This window comes from Castor canadensis, chromosome 4, assembly GCF_047511655.1.
Source record: "Castor canadensis chromosome 4, mCasCan1.hap1v2, whole genome shotgun sequence".
NCBI classification, from domain to species: domain Eukaryota; kingdom Metazoa; phylum Chordata; class Mammalia; order Rodentia; family Castoridae; genus Castor; species Castor canadensis.
The window spans coordinates 4,944,475-4,969,765 of NC_133389.1; the positions used below are offsets into that span (position 1 = coordinate 4,944,475).

A 25,291-nucleotide genomic window follows, 5' to 3' on the forward strand; every position below is an offset into this window, starting at 1 on the left:
ACACATGGCGAGATGGCTAAATCAAGCTAGTTAAACACACGTGTTGCTTGGGTTGAAAGAGAAAATCCTGTTAGTTCTCCTTGAGTCACATGCCCAGCCTGGCACACTTCTGGCTAGCTCACTCCTTAACAAAGGATGCTGAGAGCGTTGTAAAGGTGGAATGCACTAAGTAGGCATCTAGTGAGTTTACTACAAGAGTGCTACTTATTTTGCTAGTGGCTAAGTTTGCCAAAACCAGTCATCATGTGACCCCCGAGAATATGGCAACAATGACATTTCTTGCCACTGCTGTCAGGGTTCTTGAGAAGCCACAGCAACTTGTAGGATATTAATGCATCGTGCTTCGACACTGCTGAATTACATTTCCTCCCAAATTTGCAGTCAATTCACTTTCCTGGGATGGATTCAACTACCATCAGAAAAGAGTGTTAGTCATCTTAATAACATGAATTAATGCTGAGTCCGTCCTGCTGGACAATATCTCAATCAAAACAACAGACACTGAAATGTTCTAGACAGAAGGAGAGCATATGAGCATGGCTTCACTCAGAAATATTGCAGCTGTATTCAACGATCTGCCAGTCAAAAGAGCCTACCAGCCTATCTGAAACTTTTTGCCCATTAGAAGTGCTTTTGTTACTAAAGGGATGTCAGCAATATAATTTCAGACTCAAATAAGAAACAGAATTGCACTAATTATGGACATTTTGTGACCAGCACACTTCCAGCTGAATGATACAGTGCAAGTTGTATCTTTTTGAACCAACTGAACTCTGCCTTATGTATCAGTTTCTGAAGGATGTAATTGTTATTAATAAGACATTAACAGGATATCATTTCCTTTAACGATAATTTTATTTCCTCATAAAAGTGAGTTATTAGAACAATTAAGAACTGCTTCAGAGTCTGCCATCTAGTCATGATTCAGTGTTTTTCCCCCCATTTCTGGCATATTTGATGCTTTTGAAAATGTGCTTCCTCCTTTTTTCCCTATCCTAAGTGGTTTTAGATTATATGGGAGTCAAAAAATTGCTCCTTTGTTCTTTTTGAAGATTTTATAACAACTTGCTTTGGGGGAATGACTGTACCTTCAGGATGCAGTTATCCTTATTGTTAACTGGATCATAGAGCTTCACAGAGAAGTAGAAGGGAACCATTGTCTGTTTTGTGCCAGGCCTTATGCAGATGCCTTCAGACCATGTGCTTATTCCAGGTTAGCCTCCAAGAAGCACTGGAAAATAAGTGTTGCTCTTCCATTGTTAGAAATTAGACAGCTGAAGCTGAAGATCACATGATGACAGTGATAGTGAGTGACACTGAGGTAGGTTATCGAACTCCAAAGTCCAGCTTCTGTCTTCTAGAATGTTCCTCTTTCTCCCTCTGCCTGTGGGTGGTCCTGGTTCTACATCTCCTGATGCTGAGGATTCAGAAAAGCAGACTCTAGTCTCTGGGGAGGTCCCCTGCACCCCGCATTTACAGGGACTCAGGTGAGCCCAGGTATGAGAGAAACTTGCCTTCCAGGGAGGAGACATGGAAAGGCACTGACAAAAGCCAGTGGGGCATTCCTGGAACATCACCAGGGGCATTCAATGCAGTGCAGACTGTTCTGCTGCAGGCAATCTGCACTTTCTAAGACAGCTGAGGCCTAGGATGGCAGAGTTCACAAGGAGTGCTGAAGGCATAGCCAGAATTATCCAGGAAAGGATAACTTGTTGGTAACGCTGCTGGCTGGGCAGCGGTAGTCCTAAGTGTTAGCTGTTAATCCACACAGGCTCCTATGTTAATGCACCTTCGGAGTGTCCTTTCCTTTGTATCAGCTAAAATGTTTTTGGAGAAGGTTAAGAATGCTCAGAGGGCACCCCTGCCTGCCATCTTTATGACACAGATAAGCATGTCCCAAAGTGTTCCTGTTGGCCATTTTGACCTTTGAAAATGTTCCATGATCTTGAGTTAAGTGTGTCGTAACAATGCGTCCAGCGCCTTTCCTTCTTGAACTGTGACCTTAAACTGAGCGTGCTCAGGAATGTGCTCCTCCAAAGTGCTTTCTATATGCATATTTATAGGCTCCCCACGTAAAATCTCCTTTGCTCAAGGATGGCATTCCTTTGGAAATAAGTCCTGCGCTCTCCTTGTCTGCTGCAGGTAATAAATCTTTCTCCACTCTTTAATTTTTTTGGCTGTGCTTGTTTTGGCTGTGCATTCACCAAGATGGGGACCCATTGTGTTTGGTTGCATAAGACAGTCACCTATATGCCCAAACTTGTTAACAATGGATGCATTCCTGAGCAGGACATTTTAAAAAAGATCCTTGTTCACTGAAACACTCATTGTTAGAATCAAATTTTTTTTTTTTGCTGAGGTCTTGCCTGCACAGGACTTGCTTGTCATTTCCATGGGGTCCATTGCCTGGTCTGGCTGTGTGAGTGGTGAGTGTGCAGAGGCTACTCAATCTGAAGGACAGAGCCACTTTGGCCGCTGTGGGACTGGACCAAACCATGGGCAAAATTTACCTTCATTCTGCTCATCCTTCAGACTTCACATGGCCTTGGGTCAGGGAAGATAGATGGCAAGTTCTTGTTCCTTTCCCAAGAAAGAATTCAGGGGTGGACACAGAGGAGTCTTTGACAGGAAAGACTTACTCAAGCAAAAGCTAGGTTTTACTAAGGCAGAATTGATCATGAAACTGAAGGCAGCCATCTTTATCAAGCAGTCAAGGGCCTGGAGCCCTCAGTTGTAGGCAGTTTTATGGATAGGGTTTAACGATTATGGCAAGGATATGCAATTGTGAAGTGTTCCAATTAATGGGAGGGCATTTCTAAGAAGAAATCAGGCAGTGGTTTACCTAATAAAATGTCCCTTATTAAGCAGGATGGACCAGAATAAGGTCATGTAAGGACATGACCAATCAGAACATTGCAGGCATAGCCAACCAGAATGCTAATTAGTCTAGAAATTGAGCAATGCCCTGGAGAAAATGGATGTAAACCTCAGACCATATCACTTCTCAGGTAACCCCCTGGGGACCCTCCCTTCCTGTGGGAGCATCATTCTTTCCCTTAATAAACCTTCCTACCTCTGTGCTCACCCTGTGTTGTTCATGAAGTTCATTCGTTGGCTTCATCAGACAAGAATCCTCAACGCCAACCATTCCTCTGGCTAAACACCCAAGTCAGCAAGGTTGAGTGGAGACTTTTGGTTCTACACAAATCTCCCATATTAAAACCACAACTTTAATGAGGTCTAAATGAGGCCTTTGGCTGAGTTCTAGAGTCTGGAAAGTTTCTGTTGGGGAACTTTCTGGGGTTTGGTGGCCACTATACCAAGAAGTGGCCTCAACTGTAGTCAAGCGTTACTCCAGGACAACGGTGAAGCAGGATGCTTGGCAGAAGGTACTAAGTGCTGTGCTGCACTTGTCCCCTGGCTCCTTAGTGTTACTGCTTTTCCCTTTCTCCTTGCCTACCCCATATCACTGGGTTCTTCAGCTCTGAGTCATGGGTCCAAGGAAGAAGGACTCTGACTTCTTAGCACAAAGATTTTTTGACAACCAGATTTTGAAATATATTCTTTTCTGCAATTATGCAGCCTAAATGACAGGCAATTAACCTGAGAAAAGTAAGTCTTGTAGTAAATAAAGAGGAATAAAAGCCTCTGTTGGGGACAGAGACCCTGAGGGTGAAGACTGGGTACATGGGGTGTTCACTCAGGGGCAATTGGTCTTCCTTGGGCATTGGCACCATGGTGCTTACGGTGGGGAGTCTTCAGAGGGTGGGGAGGCAGAGGCTCCCAAGCAAAGATGCAGAGTTACCAGATTTGTGCGTGATTAGAAGGCCCCCAGCAGGGTTGAGGCTGAATTTAAGGATGAGAGAATGAGAATGAAGGATGAAAAAAAAGTTGGCAAGCAATTCAGTATTCCAGATTGAGAGAAGTAATTTAGGAGATGCTTTGGAGGAAGAATCTGCAGACTCTAATCTGACTTCTGATGAGCTCTCTTGTCTCCCTCCATGTTTCTGTCCTTGCTTTGTCTGGCCATGCCTTACATTTCTCAGTATCCTTGCATGTGCTGTTCTACCTCTGTGTTACCGATGTCATCATCCTAAATCTAGGTTCAGATCCTGCTTCTGGCTTTGTCTGATGCCCCTTCTCCTTCTGAATTCTATAAATGCATACAGCGTGCTTTGAACAAGTCAACCCACTCTATTATATTCCCCTACACCTTCCTCCCTTTTAAACAGGTTTAATGGGTTTCATATTTGAAGATAGTGTAAACATGGCAGTGCCATGTCATTATCATCATCATTTAGGTCTAGTTTGCACATATGAGTGAAAACATGCAATTTTTGGCTTTTTGAGCTTGGCCTATCTCACTCAACATGATAATATCCAATTCCATCCATTTTCTTGCAAACATCATGATTTCATTCTTATTTATGGCTTAACTATACCCCATTGTGGATGTATGCCACATTTTCCTTTTTATTATTCGGTGTTGGGCACCTGTTCTGTACATTTATATGGCAAGTTCATGGTGGGGTCTGTGTTTTCAGATTTGTTCATGGTTGCAGGTTGAGGGCCTGGCACAGGCTGGCACATAGCACACGGCACGCGCTGGACATGCAGTGCACAATGTGGAAGGCCACCTGTAATGTCAAATAGCCTGCAGAACAGGCATCCATTTTATGAGGAGAGACCATGTCACTTTGGGATATCCATGCCAAAGCCTATTAGGGAAGTTGATGCATGAATCTGGAGCACAGGGAGAATTTGTGACTAAAGATACAGATTCAGAAGCTCCTTGTACTGCCTGTTACAATTAGCTGAAGTTGATGAATTCATGGTATAAGTCAGGGGAGGATATCTTAGGACTCAGGAAAGTTGCTTACCTTCTTTGACTCCCATTTTCTCATTTGTTAGTCAATGGTGGGGGTGGGGGGAAAATGCTACTCATCTCAGGCCACAGTGGCTATTACACATCTGTGAAGATGGATGTCTACTAGGAGTTATCCCAATACGTAGCACATACAACACAAATAAAAATAGCAGCTGAATGAAGAGGTCATGAGAGGACTCCAAGGGAAATCCTTAATGACTCTGTGGGAATGATGCATTCAAAAAAAAAGAAATAAAAATGTGGGAAGACAGGTAGAAAAAAGCCAGTTGCTTTTCTTCTTAGTAGTGATTTGGAAAATGCAGCTTACTCTTAAAGTTATACTTGTGACAGTTCTTAAATAATAATGTTAAGTGGAATTTAAATATTTAAATCTTTTGAGCCATATTCTAATCCCCTACTGTTTATTATATTTCAAATGTCTAAAACTAAAGAAATATTTTGATGGAGTTATAAATTCCAAAAATTCTGTATTTGTAGCATGTCACATTATAAATGATATTGCTCAGATCTTCCCTTTATTTGATATTTGTTTTTCTTTAGTGGGAAAAATAACTTTTTCATCTATAAGTTCTGTTGAGGGCCAGCTACATTTTATTTAATTAAAAGTTAATTGATTGGAAGATGAACTTGAGAATCAGTTCCTATTACTAAAATTTCACAGTGTAAAATACTAGCTTTAGAATTTTTTTCTGGCCACAATGTATGGTCATAATTAATGGTTTGCTCAAGAGGTGACCTACAGTTTCCTGTACACATGGGCAACAAATATGAGTGGCAGGTACAAATGGTCTAGAAATGTCACCATCCATCCTTGTGATTTTTAAATCAATGGATTGTGAAATTCTTGTGTCAGAAAAATTGATTATGACTCTTTAGGCCCTACTATAAAATTATTCCTGTCATCCATATATTAAAAATACTATTTCCACTGTGTGCTTTTCATAGTAGCCTTATCCATTTAACCTTGTCTGTCAGAAGATATTATGTATGAGATTATCATATGATTGAGGCAGCAGAGTGTGGTGAGGTGGAATGTGGGCGTCTTCTACTCCCAAAGAAAGGTCTAACACTTATTAATGAAAGGAAAATTAAAACAATGATTAGAAACCATTTTTCATCTGCCAAACTGGAAGTAGAAGAGAGTAATAAAAAAAACACCTGATGGTATCAGGTCATGTGTGAGGGCATCAGTGTCCTTGTTCAGAGCTAGTGGGAGTATAATTAGGACAATTTTTGCTGAAAGTGATTTGGCCAGAATCATAAAAACGATTTAATGCTTGTATGTTCTAATTTTATGTCCAGAATTCACCCAAGAGGAGTTGCTGAAATATTTGTGCACAGATATGTGCTAAGAACCCATGATACCACAGGAGTCACGGATGATAGTAAAAATGTGTGCTAACTTCCCAGAAGCAGGATCTTATTCCATGAACCATGATATCGCCAGATGCCAGATAAAGAAAGACTTATGGCCATTAAAAAGTCACATTAAAGAAGAATGTGACTATTTAATGAAAATGAAGAATATTTCTAAGTATAAAAAGCAAAGTACAAAACAATTTTTGAATATGCATATAAACATGTATGCCTATAAACAGAGAGTATCTATAAAGGTGAAATCTTAGTTATCTCTCTTCATGGATGGAACAACTCATTTTATTATTCTTCTGTAGATTGACTGGGCTTCTTGGTAGCTGGGGGAGGGGACCATCTGCTCTAGGAGCTTGGCTGGTATTCCTCATAGGATGGTGTTTAACTCGGGACTGTCAGGCCTGGGCTGGATAGCCAAAGAAAGTGCCTCCCTCAGTTCTGGGGCTTGGTTCTCCTTCATGCAGCCTCTCCACGTGGCTAACTTAGACGTCCTACCAGCAGGGTGGTCTGGTGGAAAACACACCAGGGCAGATGTATTTTCCTTGAGAAAAGGCAGAACCTACTTGATCTGTTTATGCAGAAGCTGGCATAGATTTACACCTGCCACAAAGCATTCCTCACAAGGCTGGTTTCAGGGAAGGCTGGAGTATGCACCTTCAGGGAGAGAAGAAATCCAACCAGCCATTTTTGGAGACTCAACTACAGCCTCCATTAAAAATTTAAAAGCAGTTTTCTGCTTTACATATTTTTATGCATACTTCTGTCTGCTTAAAATTATTTAAGTAGATGTCTACTTTATCAATATCAAAAGTAAACAAAACAAAACAATTTCTGAACCCTCACTATACAAAATTATAATTGCATATTACAGGACAGTATAATAGGGTTTGAAGTCCAGGTTTATTATTTACCATGCCTTTGGGATGATTACTTACATTTATCTCATGGTTTTAGTGAGGGGAATAGTAAGATCTCACAGGACTAAAGAAGACAAGTCTGGTCTATCAATAAAGAACACTATGCCCACCTAAAAGGTGTTCAGGATATATTATTATTTTTCTTATTATTATTGACATATTTTCTTAGAACTTTGATATACGATTGACATAGTATCACTTTGCTCATATTTTCTATTCCGAACTTTGCAGAATTACACATCATTTTACTCATGAAATTGTATCAATCATCCAAACAGTAGATTTCTTTGCTCAAAAAGAAAAAAAGTTCTTTGGTTTTGTACTATTTGTTCACAGGGAAAAATTCTTCAGTCTTTTCCTTTAAGTGTTATTTATTCAAGTCTGTGTAGGCCTGTGCAGAGAACCAAGGTTTTCTCTTACAGGTCTTAATGGCACATGTACTCTTGTGAAGGGACCTCGACCTAGGACTCAGAAGAGGCAGGCTTTTATTTTGACTCTGTGGCTAAATAGCTAGTGGTTTTAAGAATGCCATTTTCCAAACACAACAAGGGGATTGGACTATGAGCACATGATAAAAGCGAGAGCACACAAGGGAGGGGTGAGGATAGGTAAGACACCTAAAAAACTAGCTAGCATTTGTTGCCCTTAACGCAGAGAAACTAAAGTAGATACCTTAAAGCAACTGAGGCCAATAGGAAAAGGGGACCAGGTACTAGAGAAAAGGTGAGATCAAAAAGAATTAACCTAGAAGGCAACACCCACGCACAGGAAATCAATGTGAGTCAATGCCCTGTATAGCTATCCTTATCTCAACCAGCAAAAACCCTTGTTCCTTCCTATTATTGCTTATACTCTCTCTACAACACAATTAGAAATAAGGGCAAAATAGTTTCTGCTGGGTATTGGAGGGGGGGAGAGGGAGGGGGCGGAGTGGGTGGTAAGGGAGGGGGTGGGGGCAGGGGGGAGAAATGAACCAAGCCTTGTATGCACATATGAATAATAAAAGAAAAATGAAAAAAAAAAAGAATGCCATTTTCTATGTTTTGTTCTGGAAAATTTAAGACACGGAAAACCAAACTCATGTGACTTCTAAATCTTCCTTCAGCTCTAAAATAGAGATTCTACAAGTTAAGTTCATGACAAGAAGAGTAGATGAAGTGTGTAATTGGAGGCTAATGTTTACAGAGGAGCTTCTATCATCTAGTGGATGGGTTAGTGATTGGGTTTTGGACACTTAGTTTCTATTTTAAATATTGCCATTGACCTGCAGGTTGACCTGAGGGAAATTAAGTCCTATCTATGCTTCAGTTCTCTTATGGATCAAAGGGCAATTTTTCTTCTTGCCTCAAAGGTTGTTATGAGATGATTATACATTCAGAGAATGACATTCTCTGAAAGGAAGAGATCTATAATGGCTATATGATACTTTATAATTAATGAAGAATCTTTAGGGGAAAGGCCTGAAGCTATACTTATTAACAGCCTAGAAATGTGTTGTTACAGTACTTGTTTGCCAACAAATCCCCAGCTTGGGTCTGTATCTAATTGTGATTAGTACTCTGTTATAACTTTGTGTGGAAGGAAACATCAGGGTTCATTAGAAAGAAGGATTTTGGAAAGATTGCTAGCAAACTCTTATTTGGAACTCTGCTTATCTCATAAAAATAAGTTTTGAGATATAGATATTAATGTCAAGTCACGTTACTTGATTTTAAATTTTTTTAAGTTTAAAAGTTGAAAAATCAAAGAGTAAAAGACATAAATAATAATGACGGTAATATTAGGTGGAAATCAATCAGCGAATCTCTGAATCTATCCATCTAATGAGATATAATTTCACATACACTAGATTGGTAACAATGAAAAATTCCAATGATACCAAGTTTTGGTGAATTTGAGGAGTAGAAGGATTCCTTTATACACTGATGTTGAGTATAAAAATCGGCATATGTACTTTTTAAGCAGTTTACTCCAAAGAAACATACATGTTTTGACCTAGTGATTCCAGTCTTGAGCACCACAGTGAAACGAGCATGTACTGTGGAGGCACCATGTCTGTGTTTATATGACCTCATTCAGCACTGCAAATCTTTGGAAACTATTGGCAAACAACAGAATGACCAAACAAATTGAGTATATTTTAGGTAACAGTGAAAATGAGCTACAGGTACACATAACAACCAGGTGAAGCTCACTAGATGACTCTATCAGTTCGCTAGGGCTGCCATAACAAAGTACCACAAACTAGGTGGCTTTAATAACAGAAAGTTATTGTCTCAATGTTTTGGAGGCGACAAGTCTAAAACCAAAGCATGGGCAAGGTCATTTTCTCCTTAGGGCTGTGGAGGAATCTGTTCTGGATTTTCTATTTGGCAGATGGATGCCAGTCTTCTCCCTGTGTCTCTTCATATCATCTTCCATCCATGCTCATGTCTGTGTCCAAATTTCCCCTTCTTATAAAGGACACTAGGCATGCTGGATTAGGGACCACCCTAATAACCCCATTTTAATTTGATTATCTCTGTAAAGGTCTTATTTCCAAATAAGGTCACATTCTGAGCTACTGGGGGTTGGGACTTCAACATGTGACTTTTGGAGGACACAATTCAGGTGTGAAAATTGTTTACATTCTACAACTGGGCTATGAGCACTCAGCTGTGCTTCCTAATCAACATGTGTATGCACATTAGTCAGCCACATTGGAGAGGATCCCATGGCTTTCAAAAGATCCTCGAGGAGATCTACAATGCAAGGAAAATTAGGGGCTTTTTGCAGAGTAAAAGTAGAATGTTCCAGCTGCAGAAGTTTATAAAAAGTAGGGCATTTCTGTTTGAAATAGTTTCTGTATCTTACCATGGGGAGTTATGTTAATAAATCATCCTGTTCACGTTCTTGTCTTTCAGAAGGATTGTATTAGTTCAGACAGAGAGTTGTCCAACTTCCCATGAAATTCTCTACTGTATCATTTGTCACCTAATATGTTTTCCTTATTGTGTGCTTTTGGACACAAGAAAGGTTTAAGACAATATGAGGGGAATCATATGGTCCATAAACTCCCTACAGTATCTGTCTTCAGCACTGTAATTTGTAGCTATGAGTGGCAAACACAGGGAGAATGACCTTGCTTGTCCGCCTCACTACTTACCTGCTGTTCTTGCGGCCGAGGAGTCTCTACTATCATTGTTTGGTTGGTGCCTACCTTGTGAGGCATCTGCCTGTTAACAATAGTGAGAGCAATTTACTTGAGACTAATTTAAACATATTCAAAGACACTGTATGGATTTTTGTGGGCCTCTGATATAGACATTTACATTCCCTTTATGAGGGATGCAATCCTTAACCCTCTTTAACCAGAGTGACAAAGAGAATGCTCTGTTGTCTCTATCTGGTTTCCATCTCTCCATCCTTGTTATGCTGGTTCTACTGGTTTGCCTGTGGATGGAAAGAACAACTTCCGAATTGGGGTGCAAGCTGCACATAGTCTCTTCCACTGGATGAAGCTCTGTACAATATAAGTAAATGCTGCAATGGGGGTGGGATCTCCAAGCCACAAAATAGCCTTTGAAGAATTTTTTTTTAAGATTGAATCCTTAATGTAAAAGTCATGATGCTGGTTTCAAAGGAAGAATGGATGTGCTCTCGTGTTCAGTGTGCAGTGATAGGTATGCAGTAGACTGTGAATGTCATGATGTCCTCATCCTTGAGAAAGCAGGAGGTGACATAGGTGGCAGCCAGGAGTCTCTGAAACATCAGCGTGGTTAACCAGGCGGCTCTTTATGTGGTAGAGCACTTTCATCTTTTTGCAGCGTTTGGTTGCAATTGTGTATGTGTGTCTCTGTGTGTGAGTCCAAGTACCTAGTGATAAGTACCTGTCCCTATCCTTAGGCTTTTCCAGATTTAGTGTAATGGGAAAAAGTAGTTTCTAAGTGCCTTTTGATGTGTCAGTAAGCCAGGTTCTCTGCTTGCTCCCTGTCCGCGGTTAAGGTAAAGTGCTGAAAAGGTGGCCAGGGATGGCTTCTGTCAGAAAAGCTCAGGGGAGGAGAGAAGGAAGATAACATTGAATGAAGCATTCCTGAGAGAGAGTAAGGGAAAGCTGCACTTTCATTGTCATGACAGATGGCTGGGAGGGTGAAGGGGTGATAGAGAAAAGAGTCCAACTCTCCCCACCCTTTTGGGCCTAATTCCTCAAACAGAGGAAACCATGGCAAAAGGATAGAAAAGCACAAGAGGCACAAAAAGAAGTGAGAATCAAAGTGGCTTTTGCTTGACTTTCTGTCTGGAAGTCTGGAACAAGCTGTGATGTCTAGGCTGAATGCTGTGGAGACTGTGCGTCACAGGTCTGTTGTCATAGGGCATCTGGTCACCGTCTACTTGCATGTTCAGTCTTTTAACCTCACTTCAGTGAAGGAAAATAACCGATCACTTGTAAGGAAATAGAATATCATTGCCCTAATTTCCATAAATTAGGGCTATAGTGAGCAGTGAGAAGAGAGATGAATAACTGAGTTCAGTTTTGGAGAAGGTGGTGCGCGTGGGCTGGAAGAGGAAATCAACGACACGGTCGAGGCCCATGTGTGTCAGAGCCCTGTACCAGCACACCACATGCCTAAAGTACAAATGCAACCTGAACTGCGCGTCGCATTTGTAACCTGTTTGAATTTTAATTCACCTTCTGTTCGTATTTACTAAATTAAAACAATTTTATTTCTAGTAACATTTATCGAGAGCCTACATTTTTGTACCTATGCTGCCTGGAGTGAAGTCCTCCAGGGAGGGTTGGGTAGGGCTTCCTCACAGACCTTGTCTCAGTGCCTTGATCCTTCAGGACTGAGCAGGGCAGGCCATAAGACTATTGCTTCCCTCCCATAGTCACCTTTTACTCCTCCACGGGTTCGGGTGGTGGTGCCAGTCCAGCAGGAACATAAGAAATAAGAATTGGATAGTGACAAAGGGAGGAGGTCAGGGGTGATGGGGTTCACCAAACACCTGCAGTTTGCTGTTGAGTTAATCATGAATCTTGCAGCTTTGTATATGCAAGGTGACTGTTGGACAACAAGGTGCTTGTCAAATTCATGCAAAGTTCCTAGCTTGCAAAATCATGCACTTTCTCATCCAACATAGTTAAACAACAAATGCACTTGCTTTACGAATGCAAAAGTTGTGTTTTAAGTGAGAAAGCTGTTTCTCAGCTGTGGAAGAGAAGGAAAATCTAAGGACTATTGTAGAAAAAATGGCAACATTATATTCTTTGTTTTAGGTTCAAGGAAAAAACTAATGTTTTAAACGTATGCAGTGCTGGAAATTATGGTACTTTAAAATGAATCACTGCAGGATTTAATCGCTGCTAATCTAGAACAAAATAAATTCCAAAAGTCTTCCTGCCGTTGACTCTGCTTAGTTTAGGATTTACTACCTTTTAGTATCCTTAGAGAGTAGGAAGTCTGAATAAATTACCTCTAGATTCTAAGCTTCTGCTTTCTAATGTGTTCTGCTTCCCTTTAATTGCTCTTGGAAGAAAGATAAATAAGTTATTTGGATGTTTTACGTTATACAGAGCACATGTTTCATTCACAGAACCTAGATACCCTGTGGAATCTTACTGTGCATCTGGGCAAAATTTGGGAGGATTCCATCCACTTGTCAAAAACTGTGCCTGATAGAGTTCACATCAGACAGTGGATGGCCAATAAATATTGCTGACTAAATGACTTGCACACTTAAGAAGAAGTTCAATCTGTCAACAGTTCTGGTTGCATTCCTGTTACAAGGCGATGTAAGTGGAGTTTTATGTGAATAGGGATAAAGATTCATGGAGCAAACCTTTGTGCTGCTGGCAGAAGACAAATGTTTTGTAGGGTGTCTGTGGAGTGCTGGGGAGCTGTGCCCTGTGCCTGCAATCTTGACACAACATGATACAGGAACCTTGTCTTAGCATTCGGGCACATATGGTATTAAGATAGAACCCCATTGCCAGCTATCACCAGCAGTAGTTGTCACATCCCTTCTGAGGCAGCATCTCACGGGCAGACTGTGATAAGGAATGAGGGTAAGACAGTTCTTACTAAGAACTTAGTCTTACTAAGGTGTGAGGCTGGATTAGTTTACTACCCGTGCTAGTCCATTTTGTGGACTGACTGCATGTGTAGGTGGAGTGTAATTTACACGATTCTACAAACACAGTATAAACCAAGACTGCGCAATCATTTCGCCAAAGGAGATGCTAGATGTTGCTTGAGGTTGCACTTTTCATCCTCACTATTTTTCCAGGTGTCTTATGGCAACTGGAGGCAGGGGATGAGCAGACATTTACATGGGATTCCCTGTCCAAATCTTATATGCTGGCCCAGGCAATCATTTAGGTATGGGTGCAAAGGGCTTGTCTGAAGAGGTGGAGTCCTGAGAGAGACTCCATCCAGAAGAAGATGACTGGCATCTTCTCCTCCCATCCCATGACATTCTAGTGACCCTTGGCTACTTTTTTTTTTTTTTACTATTTCTTAGTATATATAAACAATTTACTTCCTTTATTCCTTACATCATCATCATGTAGCTTCCTTCCACTAAAATAAAGTGGGGATTAATATCCAGTTTGCTTCTGGGACTCAGTTCCCACTACTGTGCTGAGCTCGCATGTTGACTCAGTGTCACTATGGCATCAACAAGATTTCCAACTGAGTCTGGCACCTCTCAGAACAAGGGGAGGGGACTTGTGAAGAGGAGAGATGGGTCTTACAAGGTATGGTATTGCTTGATTTGTATTGACCTAGGGTTTTACCTTGACTTTGGCCTTCAGTACAATGTGTGGACAACTCCAAGAAGGATAGGGTGGGAGAGAAGACCACTGTTCTAATTGCCCACCAAACCTATTGTGACAACTTCTCTTTTCAGCTTAAACTTATGCTTGGACCATCTATTTCTATTTTATTTTTGTGTGGTCAGATACAACTTCAGATCTACACTTTTACTAAAATTTAAGTGTATTTCTTTTAAAGGAAACTCCAAACATCCCTGGAATGGATGACTGTTTTGTGAGCAACTGGCTCATGGGACCCTTTCTAGGAAATAAGGGGATAATTACAAAATAGAGCTGTGCTTTTTATGGGCTCTGTAGTGAGGAGGAAGGGAGTGGGAAGGCATGTGCTTTGAACTTGAAATGTGAAGTGATTTTGAGATGAAATCGTTTATTTCTTGATCTGAACTTAAAACACCACAAATAAAGAACAGCAGAGCATGAGGACATGTTGCAGTGGATTTTTAAAAGTTAGGATGAGGGTCTGTGCTCTGATTCCTCAAGTGTCTATGCAGAAAGAGTCTAACAAAAGTTCAGTTGCACATAGGAAGGGCCTTGGTGCCCCACTAAAATAAAGCAAGGACTCATGCAGTTTGCTTCTGGGCTCAGCATTCAGCACTGTGGATTTTCCTATCCCCATGACTTCAGCCTCCATTCGGGTACATTTAGGGTATCTTCCCTGAGACAGGGAGCCATTATTCACAGCAGAGTTGACTGTCGTGTCTTCTAGACACTTCTAGAAGTGTGTGGCCCGAACCAAACTCCCTTGACCTGGCAGGCTTTGAGTTTCAGCTGAAACATGGTTTCTAAGGGGAGTAGGAATCTTTCAGACCAGAATTTGTTGTTAAGTTGCTGACATCCTTTGACTTGAACTAGTATAATTGGAGGCTCTACAATTATCACCTCCACTAAAGCAGAGAGACTATATGCTGCTGCTTGCCTTATAATGAGTACTTTGCAGAGGTGGTGGGAGGTGAGAGCTCAGAATATTTATGAAGCTTCTTGATTGACTCTTTTACATTTATTCTCAAGTGACAATTTCAGCTACATGCTAAGACAGCCAGATAACTATTTAAGGGAATACCTTATTTTTGGAAATGTTATTTTTTTTTCCTAAAAGGGTAAGAAACGTTAGAGACATTGTTTTTTTTTTTTTGTTCCTAGAGAACTTTGTCAGCTTGATGATGACTTGACAGGGGAAGTTTCAATAAGAACCATAGAGTGTCATCGGATTTGGGAGCTGGAAGGGATCTTAGAATCATCTGTTCCAATAGCCAGATGAATAGAAGATGAAGTGCAGACAGGTGAGTTGGTCCCTCTCAGGTCATGGTGATGTGCTGGGAAGATAAAGGAATGGAGATGATGCCTCCTGGTGCCTGGCCACTTGGATTCTTACTACTTCATTTCTTGGGTTGGTGGTTGCATTTTCCTTCCCTACTGCTGGACACTCCTCTGAGTGGCTTTGGCCTACCTGGTTCTCCCTGCCTCACTACTTGCAGTTCTCAGGAATAACTGCTGGGGATTCCGTAACCTGAGATATGAAGCCACTGGCAGACTGGGCTCTGTTCTAGTGCCCTCTGGAAATGGAATGTTATTGAGTGTTTTAGTCTCATGAACCACATCGCCTCGGGACATAAAATCCAGAGGCTTCTTTCAGGGATCCATCAGCTGTGGTATCAGTAGGACATGTACAGCTGAGAATACTTCCACTCCCCAACCCCACAGCCCTGCAGCTTTCTTGAACCTTAGGGACCTGGCTGGCAGTGAGTCCTAGGCTTCTGTTGCTCTTTACAGCTGCCTGTCCCTAAGTAATGGCCAGTCCTGTGTCACCAGTGTGAGTTCTGTCTCACCAGACTCATACAAGTTGGTAAGCAAGGGACAGAAAGTTTGCTTCACACCTATTGCCCTCCTCTACTGCTTGCTCCTTCAGACTCTTTCAATGTGTGTTAAATCTGGTCTGAAACCAGAGACCTTCCGGGAACTCCACGGGTTTGCTTCAGATGTGTTGTGAAGACACTGTCGTGTGAAATAGTCCAGATGTTTTCAGATGTGCACTTTTCAGAGGAAACAGCCCATGGTGTTCAGTATGTCCCTTCAAGAGACTCCAGGCTTGAGAAACCTCAAGAATCGCAGTAAGTAGCTTCTCCAAGAAGGAAAAGTGGGTGAGCTCTGGTCCTTTCTTTCCTTCCCTTACAGTGCTTTTTCCTAAGTGCTGATCATGTGTGTGGCTTTGTGCTGGGTCGACTGGGTCTTAGTGGTTCCAGTGAAAAAGTTAGGTACTCTTCCAGATTGGATAGCCGTCAGCTTCACTGATGGCTAGCATTCTCATTTCCTAGTTTACTCCAGGCAGCATGTTTTATTTCACCTACCTGAAGCTCCATTAGGAAAGGTGCAGTTCCAGCACCTGGTCTTCTGTATGAGCAGATAATACAGTGCTGAAAATGTTCCTGGTGTGCCTGTGCTGGGATCTTTCCATCATTGGACACTGAGACACTCATCCTCAATCCAATCTTGATATTCTTCACTGGACAGGAAGGAAATGACACTCAATGTGTGATGCCGCTCAGGAACAAAAATCCATGGGATCGTGGCTATGGCGAAGCTTGCCAATTTTCTCTACAAATGGACTTTGCAAACATCCTTGACCTGGAGGTCTTGCAGAGCATAATATGAGAACATGATTGTCGAGTGGTTTGTACTTGTAAATGTTAGATAACTTCCAGACTCCATATTTAGAGTTCACTTTAGATACTTCTGGCCTGAATTCAAACAGATGAATCAGAGACATATAGCTTTTGGTCTTGGCATCAGTTTCCTTGCCATCTAAAAAATCCTTTCAAAAGTTTATCCCTCTTTCTCCAGAATTTAAATATAAGTTGGCATCTATTAAAAATTCTACACAAATATCTCAGGGGCTGTCAGGGAGTATAAAAAATTCAAGATATATTTGTTTGTTGGGGACTTAGATTCATTTCAATCAATTAGTCAATCAATATTTATTGAAAAACTACTATTTATTGGCACCTTGGGGACAAATTTTCTGTCCCTACTAAGTTTCCTCTAGAGTAGGAGATTCATAGTTAATCTTTAAACCAATATTTAAGTAAGATAATTTCAGCTGGGCACTAGTTACTCATGCCTGTAACCATAGCTACTTGGGAGGCTGAAATTCAGAGGATCATGGTTCGAAGTCACCCCAGACAAATAGTTTGTGAGACTCTATCTCCAAAATAACCATAGCAAAGTGGACTAGAGGCATCAAATGGTAGAGTATGTACTTTGCAAATGCAAGTTCAAATCCCAGTATTGAAAAAACAAACAAACAAACAAACAAGAGTTCTTGGTAGCAAACAGCACACATTGAAACTTTGGCTAACTTAAATAAAAAGATGAATTTGGGATGTACATTGAGTAGCTTACAGAATCAACTGGAGTACTTGGTCGGGGTAGGGGAGGCAAGGTGCAGTGAAGATACTGCTGTGGAAATAATGTGCTTAGGACCCCCCTGCAGGTGCTCTCTCCATCACTCTACTGAAGTTGTGGACAGGCTACCATCAGATTCTCAAATTCAATGGCATCCATCAGCCTCTGACCCTCCATCTGAGGGTGGCCCCTCATCAGAGTCCTAAGAGACAGCACAGCATTTGGCCATGCTTACCACACATCTAATGTTCTAGCTCCTGATGGATGAGGAGAACTTTTTCCTTACAGTGAATTGAGATGTGAGGCTACAGGATATGTCAAATTATGCGTTAGAGAGTAATTGGAGGAGGTTTAGGAGCTCACCGAGGGTCTCTACAAATAGATGATATTTGAGCTGAGATACAAATGATGAGAGGAGACAGAGAGGTGAGCCCACAGAATATTCCAACCAATGTGGCCGGATGGAAAGGATCCGGCTAGAGAAAGAGACAAGAGTGAAGGAGAAGCTGGTGGGAGTATAACCAAGGAGGGGATGGGTGATAAAGGATGAATTTAGATGCTTAGTAGTATATCCTTATGCTGGACCTTGCAATTTCCTGCAAGATGTGCAATTTTTACTGTATTTGTAGCTGGAAACCATTGAATGGTACTACATTTGGGAGGGTAACTAGAGGATGCTGTGAGCTAATTTCCTCTTAACAAGGTGATTACAGCTGCATGTGGAGAACAGGATATCATAGGTCTGCAGGCAGAACTAGTGGTGGAAGGAGCAGACTATCATCAGCTTATGGGAGGAGCAAATTCAGTAGGAGTTGAGCATAGAGGTAAGGTGATATATTAGTTGCCTCTGTGGGACTACAACAAAATACCCTGGAACGTAGCTTGAAAAGAGAAAAGTTTTATTTAGCTGACAGGTTGTAGATTCAAGTCCAAGACTGGTTAGACCCATTAGTTTGGATCTCTGGTGAGGGTGGCACATCATGGTAGGAGTGCATGTCCAAGTAAGCCAACACATCTCAAACTGGAAAAGAAAGAGAGGATAAGTGAGCTCTCACAGCCCCCCTGAGGGCATACTCCAATGATCTAAAGACCTCTGATGAGGCCCTACCTCTTAAAGGTTCAAAGCCTCTCCAAATATTCACCATGGGGACCAAACCTTTACATATGGGCCTTTGGGAGACACTCATCCAAGCCATAGCAGGTGGGAATCAATAGCTCAGGTTTAGCCTGCTAAGATTCCATATCAACTGCTCCAGTGGAAATGTCAAGGATGCAGATGGATGTGTGAATCTGGACTTCAGACAAGGAGCTTGATGATTCATATTTGAGAATCCTGGTTGTGTAGATGGTATTTAAAGCCAAGAAAGAGGATGATGTCACCAGGAAGAGAGTTTAGATAGAGAAGAGGATGAGGGAAGCATGCCAGCATGTAGAGACAGAAGAAGAGGGTCTCAAAGGGGTCTGAGGAGGATAAGACTGAGGGTAGGAGAAAGCATAGTTGAGCATGGAGTCAGCAGCCTGGAGAAGTACCATTTTTTTCTGGGTATCTAGAGCATTACTTTTAAAATAAAAGAATCTGTTTGGTTTGCTTTATTTCAAATAGACATTGCTGAAATAATTTGTATATTTTAGATCACAGAGTTATTTTCTCTCCATAAATTTTATTTATTTTTATGTTGCACTTGATTCCACAAAAGGATTTAGGGCACTTTGGTATATAGTGATATTTCAGATAACCCATTAAAACAGAAAATTAAGATGAATGGGTTAGAAGAGACTGAACGCTGTGTGAACTAACATGCTAGGCTTGGTTGTCATGACTAATAGTGAGTTTAACTCAGACTCAAACTCCTAGCAGCCAACATGAAAAAGCTTATGTGATTATCTTCTGATTTGGGGGTATCTCAGTATAAGAGAGATAAAGGCTTTCTTATATCAAATGCTAAAAAGTGAGTTTATGTGAACATCAAACAACACACTTTCTATCTAAGTCAAAACCTTATTGCATGGTTGTAAGGTACCTTTCTCATCTCAAGGTCATTCCACGCTGAGGGATTTGGCCTTTCCGAACTGCATGCTATTCCCAAAGGCATCTGTAGCTGTGCCTCCCTAGGCCTGTGCAAATGTCCTCCCTCTCTGGTCCTTCCTGGTTTACCTAATAAACTCCTACAAGACAGCGTACTGGTACCACTTCTTATTCTGAGAGCTAGCTTACTTCCTTTGTGCTCTCCATGGACCTATATTGTTCTTAGCATGTATTTGCCATGATTTCTGGACTTTGTGCAGTTACTGTTGGTCTGGAAGGTTGACAGAACACAGTTCTACTTTATCTGTCTCTCTTTCGCCATAGAGTCCCTGGCATATTGAAGTAGGTATTCAACACATATTGTATAACTAAAGATGGAATTAATTATCAAGACAAATTTAGTGTATTAAATCACAGTTTTGTGTAATCAGTAATCTAGGGATAATAGCCACTTTTAAACATTCAGAATATTTTATTTTGTAACCTGCATAAAATGATGTAAGCCCATTTTCTTCAAAAGTTGGCAATAATAATTTGATTCAGGCCATTACTATGCAGAAAGACATCTCTCATTTTTGGGAGTTTCTGTGTTCAATACTGAAAAAATTATTTTAATTCATCACCTTCCAAATATAGGTCTTTTTAAAATTACTGTTGCACTGGGGGTACATTGTGACATTTACAAAAGTTCTTAAAACACATCATAGTTCGATTCATCCCCTCCACTATTCTCCTTTATCCTCCCTCCCTCCATTGCTAGAAGTTTCAACAGGTCTCTTTTTTCCATTTACATACATGTGTACACAATATTGGCACCATATTCAGCCTCCTGCATCCTCTCCACCATCCTACATCCTCTCCACATCCTCTCCATTCCCACTGGTACCAATCGCCAAGGCAGGACCTGTTCTGCCCTCCTGTTCTCTGTTTTTGTAAAAAGCAAAATGACCAAATAGGTCTTAAACCTGTGTGTGTGTATGTGGGGGGACGTCATCAACTTCTTTGACCATGATAAAGCTTAGTTCTTATGGTGTCAGAGCTACCATGGCAAGGGCAGAAGAAAGGACAGGAGCATAGGGGGTATTTGCCTGTGAGTGAGTCGTTATCCTGACACTTGCATAAGATGTATTAATTTAGAATACCTTTCTAACACTCTCGTGTTCCACTTGACAGTGAACTGTGTATATGCTATATACCTGAGTGGAATATTCAAAGAACAAAACATATATAATGTGCATATCCACAATTGCCAACTACCACAAGCAGGAGTAGTCCATGGAATAGAGCAGCAGCACTTCTATGTGAAGTGAAAAGTTGTAGATGTACTAGTTTTTTCTGCTTTGATTTTATTATTTAAGGTTATTCATGCAACTCATGTAAATATATCTTTATTGCAGAGGATTTTCAGATGCCTAAAAATAAGATGAACTCACTTATTTTGGTATAAATGGAGTGAAATTTGACAGGATGGCCATGCTACCATACCTGTTTTCATTATGATCAATAAGATGGCTAGCTTTTTGTCTGTGTCTAGATTTCTAACAAACCATGGTGACAAGTGGAATATGGTCTCCAGTGTGTCTGTTCTTCAGATGAAAGAGCACATCAGTAGAGACTGCATAATGAAAAAAGAAGGCTACTAATTTCTTTTTCAAATAACTTCATATTAACTTGATATAAATTATCTGCAGACTATTTTGCATTGAGCATCTGAAATTCCTTTTGGTAGCCAAAATCTTCATTTTTTGGTATGTGTGAGAGGGAAAATAATCTTCAGGAGAACGTGGTCTGAGGGATTGACAAGAAATTTTACTTTAACTTTCAAAAATATTGAAAAACAGAATAATCCATAGGAGAGAACACACAGATAATTTGTGGAAGATACAAAAGAAAGGGTGTAGAAATAAAATCCAATAAAAAAGTAGGTTCAAAAGCAGTCAGCACATTTTTGAAAAACATTGCAATTTATTCTTGTTTTATTTTAACTTTTTAGATATGTTTGAAGTAATCACAAACTTACAGTGAAGTTGGAAATATAGTACAAAGGGCTTTTAGTCTCCTGACTTGTTTGAGAATCAGTTGCCAACATGACAACACTCTGTCACTGTCACTCCTGAATACTTTAGGGTGTATTTGTTATATGAGAATCAAAGTTAAGAAATTAACATTGATGCATTAGAACCATGTGTTAATCATTTTTTGTCAATGTGACAAATATATATATATATATATATAGTTTTTTTTTTAAACTCAGGGCCTACACTTTGAGTCACTCCACCAGACTTTTTTTATGAAGGGGTTTTTCAAGATAAGTTCTCATGGACTATTTTGCCCGGACTGGCTTTGAACCATGATCCTCCTGATCCCTGCCTCCTGAGTTAGCTAAGATTACAGGCAGGCATGAAGCATCCACATCTGGCTGTGACAAGAATTTGAGAGAAACAATTTGAAGGAGAAAAAAGTTATTTTGGCTCATGGTGTCAGTGGTTTCATTCTGTGTAGCTTGGCCCCATCACTGGGGTTTGTGATGAGGCAGAACATCATGACTGAGATGGTGTAGCAAAATAAGGTGACTCACCTTATGGCAGTTAGGAACCCGAGACAGGAAGGGGCCCTGGGAAAAGGTATTCTTTCCCTGCACACTCGACCAGGCCCCACTTCCTAAATTTCCTATTGCTTCCCAAAATAGCTGGGGACCATGCTTTCAACACAAGAGCCTATGGAGGACATTTCATATTCAAACCATATCAGACCACCATATTCAAGTTTCACCAGTGGTACCAGGAATGCCTCTCATGGAAAAACAATCAACTGCCAATCACAGGTGTCTGATTGCAATGAGTCTTCAGTCTCCTTCAATTGAAGTTTGCTTTCCATGACCTTGAAACAGGCCAGTTATTTTGTGAAGTGTTCCTCAGCTTGGATATTTCTTTCTTCTCTTGGTCATATTCAGGTTAGCTGTCTTTGGCAGGTACAAATCCATCCAGTGTAGTGCTGTGTTCTTCCCACTGCATCCTAGAAGGTGGTGTATGGTGTCAGTTGGACCCATTACTGCTGGAGTTTACTTCTATCACTAGATGAAGTGGGGCCAGGCTTTCCCTGGAGAGCTGCTCTTTTCCATGTGAGTTAATAGGCATTTTGTAGGAGAGATATGCTAGATTATTTAGCCCTTCTCTCATCAAATTTCAGTTTATCCACTTATCATATGAGTGGGATGCAAGGCTTCCCTTTTCAGTCAATGAGTTTTACTCATTGAAGTCATATTCATTTTGATGCTCATGTGGTCTGAGATTTGACCAGAGGGTGGCCCTTCAGTCTCAGTCTGTGAGCCTTTGATATGCCTCCCTCACTGTTCTGCCTCATCATAGCTTTCCGGCACAGCAAGATGTTTTAGGTGAACCTTGTGCCTTCCCTCCTCCAGCTCTAAAAGTAATGATTTCTGCACTCAGTGCTGGCTTCTTTGAGTGTAAGAGGGCATACTTAGAAATCAAGAACTAGGCACCAACTGTGCTCATTGCTGTTGGGTTATCCCTGAGCCCAGGCCTGCTAGGGAATATGTGAATGCAAACACACACACACACACACACACACCAAGTTTATTTCCAGAACTATGTATCTGTACCTGTCTATCTATCTATCTATCTATCTATCTATCTATCTATCTATCATCTATCTATCAATCATCTATCTGTCATCTATCATTTTTTATCCATCTACAATTCACACCGATTTCTCCAATTCTAATCCAACATCACAGGGTTCATCTTTTTCCATACTTTTAACTATCTTGTCTGATGATGAGAAATCTGGGTGCCATTATCCTTATTGCCTTTACCTATTTGGACAATCCTCCTGTATATAATCGTTTTTCCATCACCATCCCTTCCTTTGCATGGAAGCACTCTCTGCTCAGGTTCCAATCACTCAATTGGCCACCCTCCTTTGCAGACATCTTCCTCATCCAACCTGAGTGGAAGCTCATTCTACTCACTGGGGCACCCTGTGCTTCATCTGACTTACTCTTCAGCTTACCCTGGCTCAAACACCACGCACTGAGTTTCTAGCACTTCCTGCTCCTTACCTTCTTCTCCTTATGGGCTATGTGCCTCACTTGGTCCCAAATCATGGCTTTCTGACTGCATTGGCTAAGAAAGAAGGAGTAGAGGATGAGAAAGTGGAAGTGGAATTAAAGCCATGCAATGAACAGCTTGGTGTGGTGGCTTCCACTTATAGTCCCAGCTCCTTGGGAGGCAGAAGTAGGAGGATGACTTGAGCTCAGGAGTTTCAGGCCAGCCTGGAAAACATAGCAAAACCCTCTCAAAAAGTCATGCAATGTAGCAAATTCTCTTAAGAGTGTCAGGCATGATCTGGGATACATGAACTCAGTGGTAACACTTTGTAACACTATCTTAAATGTGATACACCTAGAGGGCTGATTCTGTTTGATGAAAAATGAACACCAACTTATTGAGAAGAAACTAGCTGCAAATGTTGATGTGTGATACTATTGAATGCACCATGCTTGTAAATCTCAGACAGATGCTGAAGATGTTGCAGGTGGCTGGGAAGGGCAGGTGAGATGCACAGGAAGTTCTCAGCAACATGGAAGCTCTTGCAAGTTAACATATAGATTAAACAAATGAAGGCATGGAAGAGAAGCAAAGGAGACTGGGAAAGAAAAAGAAGGGGTTCATCCCACAAATACAATTCCAGATGAGACTCAAACAAAGGGAACCTTTACTTCCTTAAGGTCTTTCCTCAGATTTAACCTGGGAGGCATCATGTGATAGCTCTGTGATAGGTGGATCCCCCACCTAATACTCATGCTCTCCAGCCCCTCACTTGTCCATCTTTATAGCACATTGTATTTGCTGACATGCTACGTGCTTGTTTTCTGTCTTTTCACTTACATACCAATTCCATGAAAAAAAGGAGTTTTCTTTGTCACCATGCCTAGAAGAGTGACTGACACATATAGTTGTTAAATAAGATTGAGAGAATGAGTGAGGGGAAACACAACCAGGAAGGTAGCAGTGAACATTGGACTAAAGTAACTTAGCAGCAGGCAAGTTTTAGTAAGGACCATTAGTGAGCATTTCATACAGTGACCTCCAGGAACATCATTATAAGCTAAAATAAAGCAGAAGGGATAAAGACATAAATTTATAACAATGAGAAAAGGACAAAAAATAGTGCAATATTATAATGAAAGTAGCTTTGTTTTTGTTTCTAAAAAAAGTGATGAGGGAAAATAGAACTGATAAAAATTAAAGCTCAACCAACAGAGCCTTCTCTCTGCTTTTTGATAGGTCATTTCTAACAACAGAGACTGAGAACATTTGCCCAGCAACCCCTGCAGTCAAGGAGACCACAGAGACCATGGGGATTTGAGCAGTTTAAATATTTGAGATGGAAATGTATTAAAATATTAATATAAGGCAAGGTTCAATATGTACAAAAGAATTAGAAGTGAATAATGATAAAATCTAAGGCTCTAATTGTGTGGAATAAAAAGTTTAAACAACATCTGTTCCTGTAAGAAATCAAAAACACAGAAACAGAGAATTTAAATATCATAGAAAAATAAATATAATATGTCAACACTAAAAGGAATGCCACAGAATGATATTTAGGAAATACACGTTATTTTAAATCCCTGAATTTGTCAAAAATAAAAGAAAAGAGAAATAAATCAGGTTAAAATAGCAGAAATGAATAACAAACAAACAAAAAACCCCCAGAACTCATGCAGCAAACCCATTTATTTTGAGATAATTTAACAAAATTTATGTCTTCATTAGATTAATAAACAGTAAATGAATAAAATCAGGAAGAAGAAAGGAGTGTCATAGTTAACATAACATATAAAAGAAGAG

General features: G+C 40.6%; 2 long non-coding RNA genes across 4 annotated transcripts in view; one reads left to right on the top strand and one right to left on the bottom strand.

Moving 5' to 3' along the window:
* Window positions 1-25,291, bottom strand: part of LOC141422443 (uncharacterized) — a 129,112-nt gene that overhangs the window by 69,248 nt on the left and 34,573 nt on the right. Inside the window, exons 4-5 of one of the 3 annotated variants that reach the window (XR_012446975.1) lie at window positions 23,497-23,560; window positions 21,218-22,430 (exon numbers count right to left, since the gene is read on the bottom strand). The exons of the other annotated variants lie outside the window; for them this stretch is intronic. This is a non-coding gene — a long non-coding RNA (uncharacterized lncRNA). Of the gene's footprint in view, window positions 1-21,217; window positions 22,431-23,496; window positions 23,561-25,291 lie in introns of those variants that run through there. 3 annotated transcript variants of the gene reach the window in all.
* The window catches only part of LOC141422444 (uncharacterized), a 98,253-nt gene that overhangs the window by 3,272 nt on the left and 69,690 nt on the right, over window positions 1-25,291 (top strand). The window contains exons 2-3 of the long non-coding RNA XR_012446978.1: window positions 15,131-15,270; window positions 15,897-16,098. This is a non-coding gene — a long non-coding RNA (uncharacterized lncRNA). The remainder of the gene's footprint in view (window positions 1-15,130; window positions 15,271-15,896; window positions 16,099-25,291) is intronic.